This window comes from Trichechus manatus, unplaced genomic scaffold (genome assembly GCF_000243295.1).
Source record: "Trichechus manatus latirostris isolate Lorelei unplaced genomic scaffold, TriManLat1.0 scaffold00119, whole genome shotgun sequence".
Taxonomy (NCBI): Eukaryota; Metazoa; Chordata; class Mammalia; order Sirenia; family Trichechidae; genus Trichechus; species Trichechus manatus.
The window spans coordinates 1,804,217-1,822,245 of record NW_004444055.1 but is presented as its reverse complement, the minus strand read 5'-3'; the positions used below and the strand labels follow the sequence as shown (position 1 = coordinate 1,822,245).

The 18,029-nt window shown below is 39.9% G+C and overlaps 1 protein-coding gene across 3 annotated transcripts in view; it reads left to right on the top strand.

The window, feature by feature from the left end:
- Positions 1-256: 256 nt before the first annotated feature.
- ATP2B1 (ATPase plasma membrane Ca2+ transporting 1) overlaps positions 257-18,029 on the top strand; it is a 133,644-nt gene continuing 115,871 nt past the window's right edge. Inside the window, exons 1-2 of one of the 3 annotated variants that reach the window (XM_023738556.1) lie at positions 257-531; positions 12,047-12,165. The gene's annotated coding sequence lies outside the window, so the exon portion shown is untranslated. Of the gene's footprint in view, positions 532-11,480; positions 12,166-18,029 lie in introns of those variants that run through there. The other 2 variants (XM_023738554.1, XM_004384193.2) reach the window with 2 other exon arrangements.

Here is an 18,029-nt window from a genome sequence, read left to right as displayed (position 1 = left end):
TCCTCCCCCTCCGCTCCCCCCCGCCCCGATACGTCATGGAAACACGGACGTCAGAAGCCTCTCAGCCAACCGCAGGCTTCGGCAGGAGGGAAGGGGCGAGCAGGAGGGTGAGGGGGCGGGGGCAGGGACGAGCCGAGGCGCTCGGGTAAGGAAGAGAGGGAGGGGCTCGTGGAGGCGCGAGTTCCCCCGCCCCTCACTCCGGCCACCCTTTCCTGACCGCGCGGCAAGTTCTAATCGCCGGGCGTTCGCTCGCCAGCCGGGGGCGCGCTCGGCGGGTCCTCCCCTTAAACGCCCCCTCCGTGCCGCTCCGCTCCCGGTTCTCGTCCGAGCCGCGCTTCCTCCGCGCGCGCGCACGCCCGCCCGCCCCCAGGCTCCCCGCGGGTCGCGTCACGTGACCGCGCCCAGCCGAGGCGGCAGCAGCTACGGTGCGAGCTTCGGCGGCGGCGGCAGTGGCAGCGGGAGCAACTGTGCCGCCAACGTGGAGCGGGAGGCGTGTGGGTGTGGAGAGAAGGGAGCGCCCGACCGGAACAGGTGAGAGTTCTCCTTTCTCTGCCTACCCCGGTAATCTTGGGGGCCACCCAGTGCAGCCGGGGACCCTCCCCGGAGCAGCGCGCAGCCTCCTCGTGTTCGGAGGCTCCCCAGTGGCCGCGGCATCCGCCCAGAGCGGACCGGGCTGCGGTGCTTAGGGAGGGGGTGCACCCCTCCTGCCGCTACCGCTGCGGACGGTTGCGTGAGGCTGGCGGAACTGGCTGTGCTGAGAGCTGAGCCGAGGAGGCGGGTCCTGCGGGGACGCAGGCGGCCACTCGGAGGCTGCTGGGCTCTGGGCAGGGGCCGCGCCGGGCGCCGCCTCCTTCTCCTCCTTCGCCGCCGCCTCCTCTCAGTGCAGCGTGAGTAGTGAACCCCGACTGGTGGACGCCGAGCCTTTCAGCTCCGCGGCCGCTTCATCCTCGAGGTGCACCGCACCTCCGCGTGGCGCCCCGAGCCCCGCAATCAGGCTGCGGAGTCGCGTAGGACCAAGCCCCTATTCTTTGTGCCTCCCGCTGCCCCTCACTGTCCCCCGACCCTCCTGCAGCCTCCCCTTCATTTTCCCCTCGGAGAATGGTTCCTGTTGCCGGGCGAGGTGAGTGGCGGCCGCTGCCGCCCGCAGCGGGGGACGGCGGGCAGGTCACCTGCGGGGAGGCCGGGCGGAACACCGGGGTCGGGGCGTCGCGGCGGGGATCCTGACAGCCCGGTGCTGGGCGGACTGCGGCAGATTCGGGAGAAGTTGGTGGGGGCGTTCGGGGGGCGCCTCACAGATTTTCTTCTGCTGAACTGCGCGCTTCGGAAGATCGTAAAGGTGAGCGGGTTCCTCGCCGTGTGCCTCAGCGTCTGGTTCTGCCGGGAATCCCCGCCCAGGGCCAGAGGGACGGGGCTCGGTTGGGCTTCGTATCCACACCCGCAACTCTTTGGTTTCTCTGAGGTGTCTCGGTCGCGCCGCAGCCCATCCCGCCGCCGGCCGTCCCCGCCCAGGCTGGTGGTGACCTTGAGGGCAGTGGTGCTCGGCGCTCCCTCTCCCCGCGCCCCGGGAGGGTCACCCCTCTAATCCCCGGCCTCTGTTCCCCTGGGGTGCTGCGGGCGGGGATCTGGGGCCAGTGGTCGGCCCCTGGCCGGGACTGGTTGACCTATGTGTGTCAGGCAGGACGGTGATTCCTCGGAATCGGAGTACCACCTCGCCTCGCTTTTTTCTTCGCGTCTTCTGTCAGAGCTTCACAAAGATGTTCACGGTTGCTTCCGATTCGTGTTTATGGGTTTAGTTGTTTGTTTTAAAAAAAAAAACAAACAACAATTACGCTCTCTCCTCTCTCTTTTCGGAATGGGTTAGTAAGAAAGAAGACCACGTTCCAGTTTCAGGGGACGAGGTGGGCTCCCTTTATTCCATTCTGCAGGAGAATCCTGTGGCTAAGCTAGTTAGCGACCTCTGTTCCTGTGCCGCGGTTGCTAGCCAGATTGGTCTCTGTACGCATTTCACTCACCAGTTTTTTGCGGGACTCGCAGTGCTGGGAGCGCTCGCACCCTGCGCGGTGTAGCGGTGCTTCGCGCAGAGGGGAGGGCAGGGGATGGTCCGGGTTCCGTGAGGGAATCCGTAAATCCGCGGAGGGGTGGACCTTCCTCGGCAGGCGCATTTTTACCTTTTCCCTGGGTTCAGAGCGCTGCAGACAGCCACCTTTGGCTGCTATGCATGCTGCTTTTCTTCGTTTATTAATAATCTAAATGGCTCTTGTTGATATCGATTGCTATTCATGATGGATTAGTTATATGGAATTTTTTTGTTTGTTTTTATGTGTGAAAGTATATGCATATATCTAGCCTGTCTGCCTTTCAATACGGAAGCCTTTGTTGTGTTTGACCTCCCCCACCTGAGGACAGCCCTGTTTTAAAATAAGGTTTTTGCTCAGCATGGGTGTATTTTATAATGAGAACTACTTGTAATGGCCTGATTTGTGTGAGACTCTCATCGGTCAGAGGGTGTGTAACCCCTTGGATGGTGGCCCACGTGAGTGAATGGAGGGCCTTCACCGCTTGCCGGGCTGCCAGCCTTCTCTAGACTCCCTGTCCTTGGTGTGCGGCAGGGGCGGATTGGGGGAATTAAGAGGGATTGGAGAATCTGCTTTCTGTACTTGTGCTTTTCATTTGAGTCCTTCCCCCCTCTTTTTTTTTTTTAAATCTTACATCCAAGTTCAAATCGAAGTAAATAGAAACATTTTTTTTTTTTTTTTATCGGAAGCCTTTGAAAGCGAGTACAAGAAATGGGCTTATTTTGTGTTGATTTTAGGGGGAGGTTTTAGTTTCTACCTTGCTTTGGATGAGACGATAAATTGCTGTAATTAAGGGTGGATCTCTGCCCTGAGTTTGGCTTGGGTGTAACTGGAAGGATCTTTGAAAAGTAACTTATTTTCTACCATATAGTCTGCAAAAGTGAGTCACATTCGGGTAAGTTGAGTACAGAGCGCCACCTTTAATTTAAAATTTTGTGATTTTCTTTTATTAAAATGGCAAAAATTAAAGAGTATGCTTTCTTGATTTTTATCTCACTTTCATTACCGATATTCTCGTCTTCATTATTTTCTGTAGTCGTATTCCTCACTCTCCTTTTGGGGGGAATTTCTGCAGTTGTATGGGAAATCGTGGTTTTTAAATTGAAACTTGGGACTCAATGTAGGATTCTGAGATGAGGTGAGAAACTAGGTTCGATACATGTTTATGATACTTTAATAGGGTTATTGATAGTCTGGATCTTCTTAAGCAAAGAAATAAAGTAATAGCTGCATGGTGAATAGGTATTTAAAAGTAGCCACTGCCACCAAATAAGGGTGCCTACCAGCATGGTAACAGTTTTACAATTTTTTTAGCTGCCGTGCTATTAACAGATTCTAAAATAAACAAGCAAAATGGGTGAAATTATTAATCTTGCTTGAATAAGGTATAGTTTATTTGCCATCTTCCAACAAGTCGTTTTTTATGGTTTTACAATTACTTGTTTTTGAAAAATACCAGTGAGGATTTCTAGCAGGAGTACTTATTTTCAAAGTTATTAGAGTCCATGTTGGAAAAAGTGGTTTCTATATATGGCTTCTCTCATATGTATTGCCTATAAAAATAAGTGGAGTTTTTAAAGCTTAGAAAACAAATGCTGTAGTGAGTTGGTGAGATTTCCTTCCCACCCACTTGCTCACTACCTTCTTACCCTCTCCCCCCATCAAAAATTTAAGGTACACTTAAGGTACCTTGGAAACCCTGGTGGTGTAGTGGTAAGTGCTACGGCTGCTGACCAAAAGCTGGGCAGTTCGAATCCACCAGGCGCTCCTTGAAAACTCTATGGGGCAGTTCTGCTCTGTCCTGTAGGGTCGCTATGAGTCGGAATCAAGTCGACGGAACGGGTTTGGAATTTTTTTTTTTTTTTTTGGTTTTAAGGTACCTTGTCTTTTTAGGCACAGGGTACTTTTTAGATAGTGATTTAGCACTCAGATAATAAGTTTATGTAGGGATATTACTAAATATAGTTTTAATTACAAATCACGTATTATTGCCCTTCTAATTGCATTTTAATTTTGATTTAACACTTGCAATTCCTTCATAGGCTACTATAAAGCATTATCTGCAGAGCTGTAGATAAGTATTAAGTTAAAATTAAACAAAATTTGTCTGAGATGAAAGGTGGTTTATACTCTTATGTGATTTTTTTCAAGCTGTATGATCCTAGGTTTATTTGAGCAGTTAGATTGATGTATGCAGGGTAGTTAACACATTATTGTGCATGCTTTGATAGAATCTTTAATTTGGGGGGGTGATATTTACTAATCTCCTTTGACTGGCAGACATTTTAACTTAACTTGGATAGAAACAGTCTTTTACCATGTGAAGTGACTGCTGTAGATCAACAGATTTTAAAACAAATAACTGATTATAATGTTGTCGTTTTCAATACTGAGCAAAGAAACAGTATTTGCCCGTTTCCTCTTACGTTTTTACACATACATACAGCTAGAAGCGGTTGTTTCTGCATTTTAATTCTGGAGCTTTTGGAATGAATGAGCAAAAATAAAAACCTGCCACAAGAAGGAAAGTAAGAATTACATTTTTACAGCCCAAGTAAGAATATTTACTCAAACAGTTGAAAGGAATAGTTATTTTCTACTAGGTTTCATGACATGTAGAAGGATTCTAATAGTAGCTTATTCTAATAGTTGCTTATTTGGAACGTATAGAATCTGAAGTAATGTTGCAAAAAAAGAAAAAGATAAACAATAGTTATGGGAATAATTTTCAAACAGATGTAAACAACTTTTAAAATAAATTTTAAACTTTCTACAAGTGTTATATATACATACCGCCTATGTATTGTTGTCTTAAATTTCTTTATCATGGAAGTTGTCAAATACACGTCAGAGTAAAGAGAATTATATTTATACATATATGTATACATACACACTAAGCCAAGCCCCAAGCCCGTTGCCGTCAAGTCGATTCTGACTCATAGCAACCGTGTATATATATTGAGTGTGTATATTTACTTATAAATTACAATTATTTATTATATTTACTTATAAATTATAATTATATATTTATAAGTAAATATATACACTGAATATATATACTGACCAGTTTTGACAGTTACCAACTCTTGGTCCATCTAGTTTCATTTATATCTTCACACAAGAAATAAATCTGTTATAAATGGGGCATAGGAAAAATAACCTAGTCAAAATCTTATGTTTTATACTTAGAACCAAACCCGTTGCCATCGAGTCGATTCCGACACATAGGAACCCTATAGGACAGAGTAGAACTGCCCCACAGGGTTTCCAAGGAGTGCCTGGTGGATTTCAACTGCCAACCTTTTGGTTAGCAGCCGCAGCTCTTAACCACTGCGCCACCAGGGTTTCCTTTATACTTATAATTTATAGAATATATACAGTAGTGCCCAATAGATAATTGAACCTTAAAGGTCAGTTTTTATGTTCTTCATTGTTTATATAGCATATGCATTTTAATTTTTCCGGTGATAGTCTGTTTTAGAGCAGGCAGCTAAAGATATTATGTCTCAAACTTTTCTGCCCTAATGTCTTTGATTTACGAAGTGCTTTAAAACTTTTCAGAATGTATTTACATACTGAGAAAAACTGTAAAGCACTTCATAGTCATAAATCATAAACTAAAAACTGTAAAAAAGACAAAAAGTGAAGAACTGTAAAACCAAAAAAAAAAAAACAAAGCAAACTCATTGCCGTCGAGTCAATTCCCACTCATAGGGACCTTATGGGACAGACTAGAACTGCCCCATAGGGTTTCCAAGGAGGTGCCTGGTGGATTCAAATTGCCGATCTTTTGGTTAGCAGCCAAACTCTTAACCACCACGCCACCCGGGTTTCTTCATAAATCATAATTTTTGAACTGTTTTTATTTACATACAATACTATCTTATTTGATTCTCAAAAAAGTAACCGTGATATGAGTGGGGTAGACAGCTGTACTCCCCCACCCCCACCCCCTAAAGGTAGATAAAACGATTTGCCTAGGCCCTCAGGTCATATAGCTAGCAACTAGATTAGCCAGAATTGGAATCTAGGTGGCTACTAACTTTTGCTTCTTTGCTCTTTCCATTATACGTGTTTATGTAAGTTTATGAAAGTTATGTAAGTTTATAAGAAAATCAGTTTCCAACCAGAGTAAATTTAATAGTGGAATATAAACAGATATGTCTGGATTTGGCTTTATAAATTCATTCATTACTTATATTTGGTACAATATAAACAGTTCATAACTGATTTATTTAACGGATATGTAAATTAATTTGAAGATATTTAAAATACTGTGTTTTTAATTTTGTGAATTTGGCTTTTTAATGTTAGGAAATTTGTTTTCATAGACCTGTTGGAAAATGGCATTTATATTAAAAGTTTTTTTCTGTAATTTCTGCTTTAATTTTTTTAATACTTTGGTTTTTCTTGCCGCAATATGTTCATTTCCTAAATCTTTTAGGGATATTAACCTATGTAATAAAATTTAGTTTAAAAAAGGTCCCAAATGAGGAGATTTTTAGTTTCTGAAATCCAAAACGTTATTGTAAATCTTACAAGGAAGATAGTCTCCAGCATTAGTGGGCACGAGAATCACCTGGGGAAGTTATTAAAAGTGCAGAATCCTTGGCAATTCTCATTCAGCAGATTTGGAGTGGGGCCCCAGAAACTTGCATTTTGAGAAACACTGATATTGAATCTATAATTAGGTTACAATTGTATTATGTAATAGAAATGCCTTTATAAATCGGAAGGACATCATTGATTTATTTGACTTTGAACATAACTGAGTTAGTGCTTTCACATAGTTTTGACTATCGTGGCAAAGTTTGATTTGTTGATTTCGGTGGTTTTCGTGACAATTGTAAAACTGATAAATTTAAAATATTTTTGTTATCTATGTGTGCACTATCTTCTTCAGAAGATTCATTTGTGGTTCCTTACTAAGTGCTGTGAACTTCTACACAGAGAATCTTCTTCACTTTTTGTCCTTGTCTTAATACTGTTTCTGAATGACTTGAATGTGAGGCTCATTTTCATAAAAATACTGCATGACGTGTCGTGTCGGTACGTTACTGTATATTTAGTCTAGCTCTTATTGTTTGCTAGAAGGAATGACTTGGGATATTCCTTCAAACTAAAAGGTCATAAATTGGTAGATGAGCAATGGTCTTTATTTTAGTTAACAAGCAGCTTCTCCTTCCACAACAGCAGTTTAGTGCTGAATGATCTTTTTTAAGAATTTAATGATACCAGACTAATCGATTTAATTTACCATTCTGTGCATTTAAAACAGAAGTTACTGGTATTCTGTTTAAATTTTAAATAACAGTTTGCATAGTTCAGCAAGCTCTTGTAAGGTCTGTTTGAGGTAAACCAACATGACTTTTGAACTATTTTATCTAATGCTGTATACTACATATTAATTACTTTCCGTTAATAATTTTTTTCTATTTAAGACCAGTTTCAAAATGCAGTTGTTTTCATTTATAGCAATGTGATAAATAAATAGCCTTAACTTAGATTTAAAATGTATTTACAATGAAATTAATTTCAAAGCAGGTCCATCTCAAGACTGTGTTGAACGTTTTTTATTGTTGTTGTTCCAAAAAGTTAGAGTTGTTGGCCATGTCTTAGGGTGTATTTTGTAATCATAGGTTATAATTTGCTGAAAGTTGTTGAAATCTAAATTAATAGAGATTTCTGGAAGAGAGAAATCTGGATAAACCAAGGGTAAACTTTTCTCCATATTCATTTAAAGCTGTTTTCTTTCAGATTTTCCCAAGACAGCTAACTATCCTAAATAGTGTATAGTGTTTTTAGTTACTTCTTTGGTAAGAGTATTACGTGGTTTTTCTAAGTTCTGTAACTTCCAACAATATGGTTTCTCAAAATCTGGGATACCTGCTTTGTATTAATATTACTGTCACCAGGGCCCCTAGAGGAAAGAGTAAAGATAGTTGTAAATGGACCAATGCTTGCTTATACTGTGAAATCTGAGATGACACCATCCAGCTGTAAACTGGTATGACTACTATAAAAACCTGATAGATTTAGGAGTAAAATTTATGTTTCCTGAAAAATAGATCTTAAAAAGGATTTGATTGTATAATTTAAAAGATGCTTTTTAGTAACTTGATTATTAGCTATATGGATCTATTATTAAATCAACCCAGTGAGCTAGTTTGCTCCCAGGAGGAGAATTTGAAACAATTCTTAAACTCTCAGAATTCTCAAATCTGCAGCTTTAATCTTTCTTTCATATTTGTGCTAGATTTTTGATGTTGTTATTTTTAAATAGCTTTCCTGTTGCTGTTTCACTAAAACATTCTATGGTTTCTCATTTTTCTCTATCAAAACATGACTTGATGCTGTTATAAGGTAGTTCAGTGTTTTCTGAAGAGTTTTAGAACACTTGTAAGAAATGTTTCCTGCGGAAAGAGGAGCAATACCAAGATCCAGGATATGGTGGTTTATGCAATTTTCCCATTTGGAACTTTTGTGAATCTTTAATATGCTGGTATGGACTGAATCTATCCAAAGGTGTATAGCATTTTGCTCCCTTATTTCACAATCCCTTTTTGTGAAGTATCTCACTGTAAATTTTCTGTGCTACTAACCAGGATCACCACTTTGCACACCTCCAGGTGGTGCTATTCACATAGAACACAGTACGAATCATGCTTCCTGTAGTTGGGCAGTGCTGCAGTACTATAGTACTACTGATTATACTGCTGATTGCCCACTATCACTACATGACAGTTGCATAGTCTCACAGTCCCCTACATACACCCTTGCTGTGACTTCGTGTATGCTTTTCCTCTTCCTTGATAGTACTGCCTCAATCTTTTTGTCATCTAACTCTGCCCATCCTTCAAAAGTCAGCCTTAGTCTACCTTTTCCTGTCGTTCTTCAATGATTTTCTTGTCTGAATTTCTCTGCTTTTGTAGTCTGGGTCTCACATGTCCTGTCTAATTTTATATCCTTTTGTCTTACTCACTGATCTCAATTGGTGATAATATAGTGGAGTTGAGATCAGAGATAGATTCTTGAGAATAGAGTTTTAATCAGTATTTTTTGACAAGTAGGTTTATGATTTAGACATTGTTTAGATTGCTTTGTTAAAGCTGTTATGGTTTAGGAAATTTTTGTTGGAGAAATTTTAAAGCCTTTTTACCTTTGAAATTCTAATCTTTCTCAGATGGTTTCATCGGACAACTTGTTTTACTTTTGGAAGGCAGCTTCATTTCATAGAACGTTACTAAGACGATAGAATTTAGCTTCTGTGTAGGAAGTACTTCTCCATTTCCGAATTTCACTATGGTTATTTGTTCATTTTAAATTTTATTTTGATTGTACTAAGTCATTATAGTAGCAGTTAAAATTTGTATTTTTAAAATGACTAATTTCACTTTCCTTTGGCTTGTGGCTCTTTTCCTTTCATCAGGATTCATGTTGTTAAGATGTGCTTGTTGGATTTATACTCTGTTAGCACATTGTATGATATAAGATGCCATAATTTAAAGCATGTATTATGGTTTATAATTTGAACTATGATACTCTTGTAGTTGCTGTTTTTTGATAGGAATACTGTTGGAACCAAGTTTTGAAATCTCTGTTTGCTACAGGTTCTAATTTTTCTGGGAGAGTTCTTTTCCATGAACTGAGAGTGAACTGTTGATCCATGACTGGTACAGAATCAATGTAGACATCAGAAGAAGTGTAGGTATACAATCTCTGTTAAAGTTTAAAAGATAGTAACGTAATTCTTCTGACTGTCCGCCTTAGGTCAAGAAGGAAAGTGTGTACTTTATCATTTCTATTGAATGCTCATGTAATACATGGAGTAGTAATTTCAAACATTTAAGCAGTTCATGATTTGTTTAGTATGTAAGCCTTTATATTAAAAAAATGCTTTAAAAAATAAAAATTGCTCTGACAGAGATTTTCCAGCAATTAGCACAGCTGAAACTATACAAGTATGCTTCTGTTGAGTGTTCTCCCAATCCGTTTTTAAACTTTTGTAGACCTACTTGTTGGTAAGGTATTATAGAAGGAATTCCAGGATTTGTTCCTACTTTAACATTGCAATAATGATCACAATAAAACTGTTGGTCAAAAGAGAAACAGACCATGGTTTTGTTAGTGAAAAGAATAGAAAGAAATCTATAAATGCAGAAATAAATGGAAAACAACAAAAGTGAAATGGGCTAGAGCGGTTAAGTCTATTTTTTTCTGCCGAAACACAAATGAATAACATTGACATATATATACTACAAGTTGCTTTACTAATACCTACAGTTAAGTGAGATTTTCAGTTCCTTTGCTATAATTCTGCCCTCTTCTCTACTAAGGAAACCATGCCCAGAATCCAGTGATGCTATAAGGATAGCTACTTTGTTTATTTCTTTAAAAAAGTAACTCACGAACTTCAGGTACTTTTACTTTTGACGCTTCTAGCAACTGATACTGTGGTTGAAAACTACTGAGTTAAAGGACACTAGTGCAGATAGAGGTCTGAAAGCAAGGAAGGGTCAGTCAGTGAGATGGAAAATACATGGTGACAAAGCCTAAGATCCTCCAGCAGCAAATCCTCTGGATGTCCCATGTAAGAAGAACAAAGATCAGTCAAGTGCTCAATTCTCTGCATGGAGCAGATTTAGGGTAAAGTTCAAATTAATCTGCTTTGAGCTTAAACACCACTTTTTTATATATGTTATTGGACATTGAAGGAGCTCTGGTAGCGCAGTGATTAAAGCGCTAGGATGCTAATGGAAAGGTCGGCAGTTTGAACCCACCAGCTGCTCTGTGGGAGAGAGACGTGGCAGTCTGCTTCTGTAAAGATTTACAGCCTTGGAAACCCTATGGGGCAGTTCTACTCTGTCCTGTAGGGTCCCTGTGAGTCATAATCAACTGGATGGTAGTGGTTTGGTTTTTTGGTTTATTGGACATTGGTACCTACCTGATTCTCTCTCACCTCTGGACATCTTGCTGACAGCATTCCTTTTGTTAGGAATGCTCACCTTTCTCAGAGCCTACATATCTTTATGCTGTTCTTGTATATGACTCAACCTAAAACTTTTGGTTTTGATTTTTACCCTATAATGGTATCTAAGGTCTCTCTAGAGCTAAACATGAGTTAAAGCCAAGGGACCATGGGTAAATCACTTGCTTTTTTGTTACCTCCCCCCAAATTACAAAGTATTATACAAATAAAGTAGTCCTATTAATTTTCTCTTTGTAGTTTTGATTTTTTAAAAATCTGTGTGGCCATAGCAAGTTTACCAGTTGTCATCGAGTCACCTCTGACTCATGGCAACCCCATGTGTGTTAGAGTAAAACTGTGCTCCATAGGGTTTTCAGGGGCTGATTTTTCAGAAATAGATTACCAGGCCTTTCTTCAGAGATGCCTCTGGATGGACTTGAACCTGCAGCCTTTCAGTTAGCAGCCAAATGTGTTAACTGTTTGTACCACCCAGAGACTCAATAGCAGGTTTACCCTCTTTAAATTTTCAAAATTGAGTTCTTTTTTATTATTTTAGGCTTGCCTTATAATTCTGTTTTCTGACTAGCTTATCATTTAATGTTTTATCTGTGGTATACTGTGTTTCATTCACAAAGATAAGTGCATTTACTCAAGAGCTAAATTATCCAAGATTTCCAGTTGAAGAAGTGACATACAACTGGCATTTAACTTTGTTCCCTGCCAGAAGAGTACTAAAATGACAGTAGAATTCTTAAGAAGCCACATATCCACGAGAGAGAAGCAAAAGCCACAGCAAAATTTTGGAAGGAGCTGAGTGGTACCTGGCTTAATAGACATGGAAAACTGAATCCTAAGTCAGTAATGGAAAAGCCCCAAAGCAACTCAGTGTGTATTACAGAATCCTCAGAGTTTGGGGAAACTAGGTGATAGTGGGAGGAAAACCGGAGAGCTAATTGGAAATTTAAGAATTTGATACACAGATTCCTTTCCTCACTCTCTGCAGCTCTGTGACCCCTCTTCCTCCATCCTTGCGGAAGACTGGAAGCTTATTTTCTGGAAAAGGCTAAGCATATTGAGAAATACCAGGCACAGTTGACAACCAGGGTACCACACTGAAGCTAAGTGAGTTTACGTATTTACTGTTAAGACCCACCACCTTCCCTTGCTTAGCTTTCAGAATGCTGGCAGCAAGAGTGGACGTGTCTTCTCTAAGAACTCTAACCAGGTCAAGGGAAAAGACCTAAAGATTTTGACACTGGGGATGGGGGTTGTCCAAAGAAAATGTGCCAGTCAGGTCACCCTACAGTGAACTCCATAGTCGGAGAGCCCCACCTGTGGATCCAGAGCTTCTGTTTAGCTTATTCGTGTCCTGATCTTTTCTGTTGTAATTAAAAAAATAAAAATCATACAGCTTTATTAAGGTATAACTGACATATAGTTAACTACACACATAAAGTGAAAAACTTGAGTTTTGATATACATAACACATTTTTATGCGAGTAATACGCACCTTCTACGTTTGTAAACCACACCCTTCCCCTTGCAAAGTATTTTTGTAAGTGCGCTATGCTAATTTTTTCTCACAGCAACATGTAAAAAAATTAGCATAGTGGCACTTATGAAAATGCCTCACGGTAGGAAGGAGGGCACGGTTGGCAAAAAAAAGTAGAGGGCACATGTTATTTTCCTAAAAATACATGTATACCACTGAAACCATCATCACAGTCAAGATAATGAGTGCAGCCATCCCCCTAAAAATTTCCTGGTGCCTCTTTGCCATCTCCTCCAGCTCTTCCACCTCCTTCTCTCCACAGATAACCACTGATCTGTTTTCTGTCACTGTAGGTTAGTTTAAATTGTCTGTAATTTTATGTACATGGGGTCTTACGGTATGTGCTCTTTTTTGGTCTGGCTTTTAACATAACTATTTTGAGATTCAGATTTCATATTGTGTATATTTAATAGTTCATTGCTTGTTATTGTTAATTAATATTTCTTTGTATGGATTTACCACAATTGGTTTACCCATTTACTTGGTGATTGACACACTGGGTTCCCATAACCTGTATCTTCTTCGGTGAAGAATCTGTTCAAATATTTTGTCCACTTTTTAATTGGGTTGTCTTTTTACTGAGTTGTAATTTCTTTATGTTTCTAAATAAAAGTATATTGAGAAGCATTTGTGCTTGTGCTGGAGGTTGGCGGAAGAATGGTAATGAAAGATAGATATGATGCTTAAAACTGAGAAAGCAAGTAACATTGTAAGTATTATTTGTAGAAATGGAGTTAGGTACTAAAACAAACAGCTAGAAGATTTGAAAGTACTGGTCCTAGTTGCCTCTGAGTGGAAAATGGGGTGAGAGGACTGCTGATGGTTTTTTTTAAAAAAAAAAAAAACAAAAAAAAAAAACTGTGTATCTGTTTCTCTAAACAAGCTTTATGCATGTATAAGTTTGTCAAAACTAAAAATGAATATGTATATGGAGTACATTTAAGTGTGTGGATAACCAAAGTAATCACTCTGATTCCTGTGTCTGTGCAGCTTGTGAAAACTAGATGCAGAATTCAGTATTACTTTGGATAAAATAGTCAATTTATACAAAAGCACAAGTGAGCAATTTGGACTTTACTGAAAATGTCTCAGTGAAAATAGTCTACAGCAAACAACTTAATCCTCTTTCATTCCTTGATTTTTCCCTCAAGTCTTCCCTCACTTTCCAAGTTCAGTTTCCTTATCCATTTATGTAGAACAGTTTGCTGCCATCTTTGGTTTCTTGAAGAGTCCCCTGGGATCTCCCTCACCACCACTGTTCCTTCCCTCATTGCATACGTGTGCACTCACACACGTTTGCGTGTGTGCACGCAAGCAGCTCATAAAGACTTCTAAAGACATTTTATTTCCAAATAGTTACAGATTGCTCTCTTTGATGAGAGTCTGATGTATGATTTCTTCATTTCCGCATCTGGACAAGTGTATATTCTTTTTAATGTTAGCATTTAATCCCATGAAATGTTGGCATTAAGAGAGTCTCTTTAATAAATCTGTTAAGGAGCACATTTTTGTAGGTGTGTCGTAAACAGTTGATTTTAAAATTCTAATTCTCTCGTTAATTCTCTTTCTTCACTTTGAGAAACTTGATATTTGACTGAATTTAGTTTTCTTGCTCTTTGACAAAACTAGAACCTTAGCGGGAGAGGACAGTTATCTCTTAAGAGATGTTAGAGTTCCAAAAGTGAAAAAAGAATATTCTTTTGCCAAGGTGCTATGAAAAATAGACCAGTTCTAAAACAAACTAGTTACTTTGACTAGGTAAAGGGAAATTAAAATTCTTGAAAAAAATGAGCACCTGTGTGGCTGCTCCCTATCTGCCAGGTACTGTTCTAAGCAATTTACAAGTATCAGTTCATTTAAATGAGTGGGTTCTGTGGAATCTTTGGGTGAGATATTCTGTACAGAAAAAGATGAAAGGGTCATTAATGGTTTTAAAGGAAAATTTTAAAATAAGGTGACTTACATAACCTTTTTACCAGTTAAAAATGTAACAATGCAGACTGCATTATGTTTGGAAAATTCGTTGTTAGGTGCCGTCAAGTCAATTCCGACTCATAGCGACCCCATGTACAATGGAAGGAAACACTGCTGGTCCTGCCCCATCCTCACAATCGTTGTTGTGCTTGAGCCCATTGTTGCAGCCACTGTGTCAGTCCATCTCGTTGAGGGTCTTCCTCTTTTTTGCTGACCCTCTACTTTTACCAAGCATGATGTCCTTCTCCAGGAACTGGTCCCTCCTGGTAACACATCCAAAGTTTGTAACAAAAAGTCTTGCCATCCTTGCTTCTAATGAGCATTCTGGCTGTACTTCTTCCAAGACAGATTTGTTTGTTTTTCTGGCAGACCGTGGTATGTTCAGTATTCTTTGCCAGTACCATAATTCAAAAGCGTCAGTTCTTCTTTGGTGTTCCTTGTTCATTGTCCAGCTTTTGTGTGCGTATGAGGCGATTGAAAACATCACGGCTTGGCTCAGGTGCACCTTAATCCTTTCAAAGTGACATCTTTGCTTTTTAACACTGTAAAGAGGTCTTTTGCAGTAGATCTGCCCATGTATAGAAGAGCGTAAAAACAAAATCACTCATAATTCTACCTCTGAGAAATAGCCAGCTTTAACATTTTGATTTATTTTTGATTGCTTATTTGTGTACCTATTAACATGCTTGAGATAATGTAGGTATAATTGTGTGCTTTTAAAAAACTTTATATAATTTATTCATGCCTTTAAAATTTTTTTAATTAACATCGTTTTAATGAGTATAATATTCTATCCCATGGCTAGTCTTTTGCTATTGGATGCTTTGGTTTTGAGTTTTTCTCTGTTTAATAATCCTCTAGTGACCATCTTTTATTGTAGCTGTTTATCTTTATATCTGATTATTTCCTTTGTAATTATTGAGTTTAAAGGATTTTGGTAATTCGTAATCTTCTGATTAAAATTTTCTTTCCACCTCCTTTTTGTGAGGCTGATCCAGTCTTTGGGAGTCTTTGTCTTTTCTTGCTGCATTTACAGCTTGTACCACTGACTTCTAGGTCTCTACTTTACTTTCTCAAATTTCATAGCACTGTTTAAAATGTATAATTATACTTAATTTGTGCAATGATTTTTGTTGTTACATAATTGACACCTCCGGGAGATGTTTAGTTTGAGGAGAAGGACTGTTAGTCTTCCTATTATTTGCCCCTGGCACAGTGTTGTATGCCTGTGAAGTTCTTAATGGCTCTTGAATGAATGTCTTTCATCCAGTCCTGAGCCTGAATCCCACTGACATTTGACTCCTGTAAAATACTTGTTTTATCTGTCCTTGGAGACTGTAATATGCTTGGGGTGAGAATTTATCACAAGGCACTGCTTCTTTTAACTTCAGTTGAGTAATGTGTCAGCTGAATGACATTGTTGGAGAAGAGAACTATTTTGTTATAACTATGCTTTATGAATTAACTCTTTCTGAAAAAACAAAAACAAAAAACTCCTCCATCTCTGCTTCTAAAGGGCAGGATAAAGTTTTCTAAATGGAAAATAAATTAAGGAGAAGCCTATAGAAAGGGAAGTTACTTTTATTTAAAGTATCAATGAATAGTTGAGCAGTTTTTCTAAATGCTTCTTTACAGATTAATCTATCTTTTTTTTTGATAAAGGAGAACACTCTATACAAGTTTAACATCTAACTTTTTAAGTGCAAATGTATGTTAAAAGTTAATACAAAAAAAAGAAAGTGGAGATTCAGTGTTGTATATGAAATAAAACTTTAGAGAAGTTTTAGGAGGGTGTCCTAGCAGGCTCTTTCTATGACATTTTAACCGATTTTTTTTTTTTTTTAATTTTAATCTTCAGACTGGAAAAGTTAAGATCTTGGATAAATAGATTCCATCAAATAATATTTACATGACCACTGTGCTAGACAGTAACAACTGTGACCTGCCTAGAAGAGAGATGCTGTTATGCAGAGCTGTTAGGTCTGCCTCACTCAATGTGTCCAGTGTTCCTTTTCAATTTTCTCTTTTTTTTTAAAATTTGTGCAGTGATTCATCAGGTGCTGTTCATCCAGGAAACCAATATAAGTGTGTGCACGTGTTTTCTTCCTGGTCTTTGTTCTCTTCCTATAATACATGGGAATATATTGTTTGCAGCTATTCTTATACAAAGAAGACATCCTGGAATCTGCTGTTAATCATCAAACCTCAGTGTTTTTGCTACCATTGTATCCTAGTCTTAGAACTCTTGATGGTGATCTCTGTCCTTCTGCCACTGTTACTTCGGAAGGGTTTTTCACCATTACGCTGAGCTCTGCTTAATATTTCTGCATATAGCCGAGGTAGAGAGCTGGGATATCACTTGTGAGTTGAGTCATAATCTTGGACTTGCTCCTACTCTCTCTCTCCTTGGTAAATACCTGCAACCCTAGGTATAAGTTGATCATTTCTCCGAGATGGGGGCTGTATTGATGAAACTCTTTGTCCTGACAGGAGGGAAAACTCAATGGATAAAAACCTCTGAGGAGATTTTTTGGCCATGCCCCCTCTAATGTATTTATAGCTACATAAATTGGATGCCCCACAAAGTTGGAGAAATTTTGAGTATTATAATTTTGAATTATAACTGAACCTAGAGCTACAGATGTATACGAAGAGTTTTGGGTCATCATTGAAATTCACTGGACGATAGTGGTGTTGGAGACTTTAAAATAAGGTGACAGCTGTAGAAGTGGACCGTGACAGGGAAGAAGAATGGGACAGATTATGTAGTTGGTTGATTGTAACTTTGTTTACACTTAGTTGTTGTTGTTGTGTGTCATGGAATTGATTCTAACTCATAGCGACCCTGTAGGACAGAGAAGAACTGCCTCATAGGGTTTCCTAGGCTGATATCTTTACAGAAGGGGACCTGGTGGCATAGTGCTTAAGCCTTCGACTGGTAACCAAAAGATCGGAGGGTCGAACCCACCAGCTGCTCCGTGGGAGAAAGTTGTGGCAGTCTGCTTGCATAAAGGTGACAGCCTCTACTCTGTCCTATAGGGTCACTGTGAGTCACAGTTGATTTGATGTGATCGCCAAGTGTTTCCTCTTAGGGAGCCACTGATGAGTTCAAACTGCCCACCTTTCAGTTAGCAGCAGCCGAGTGCTTAACCACCCTGCCACCAGGGCTCATCAGAGTAGAACTGCCGCATAAGGTTTCCACGGAGCGGCTGGTGGATTAGAACTGCCGACCTTTTGGTTAGCAGCCATATGCTTAACCACTGCACCACCAGGGCTTCTTCTCTCAGGTAAACCAAAGCCAAACCAAACTCATTGCTGTCGAGTAGATTCTGACTCATAGCGACCCTATAGGACAGCATAGAACTGCCTCATAGGGTTTCCAAGGAGCAGCTGGTGGATTCGAACTGGCAACCTTTTGGTTAGCAGCTGAGCTCTTAACCACTGGGTCACCAGGGCTCCT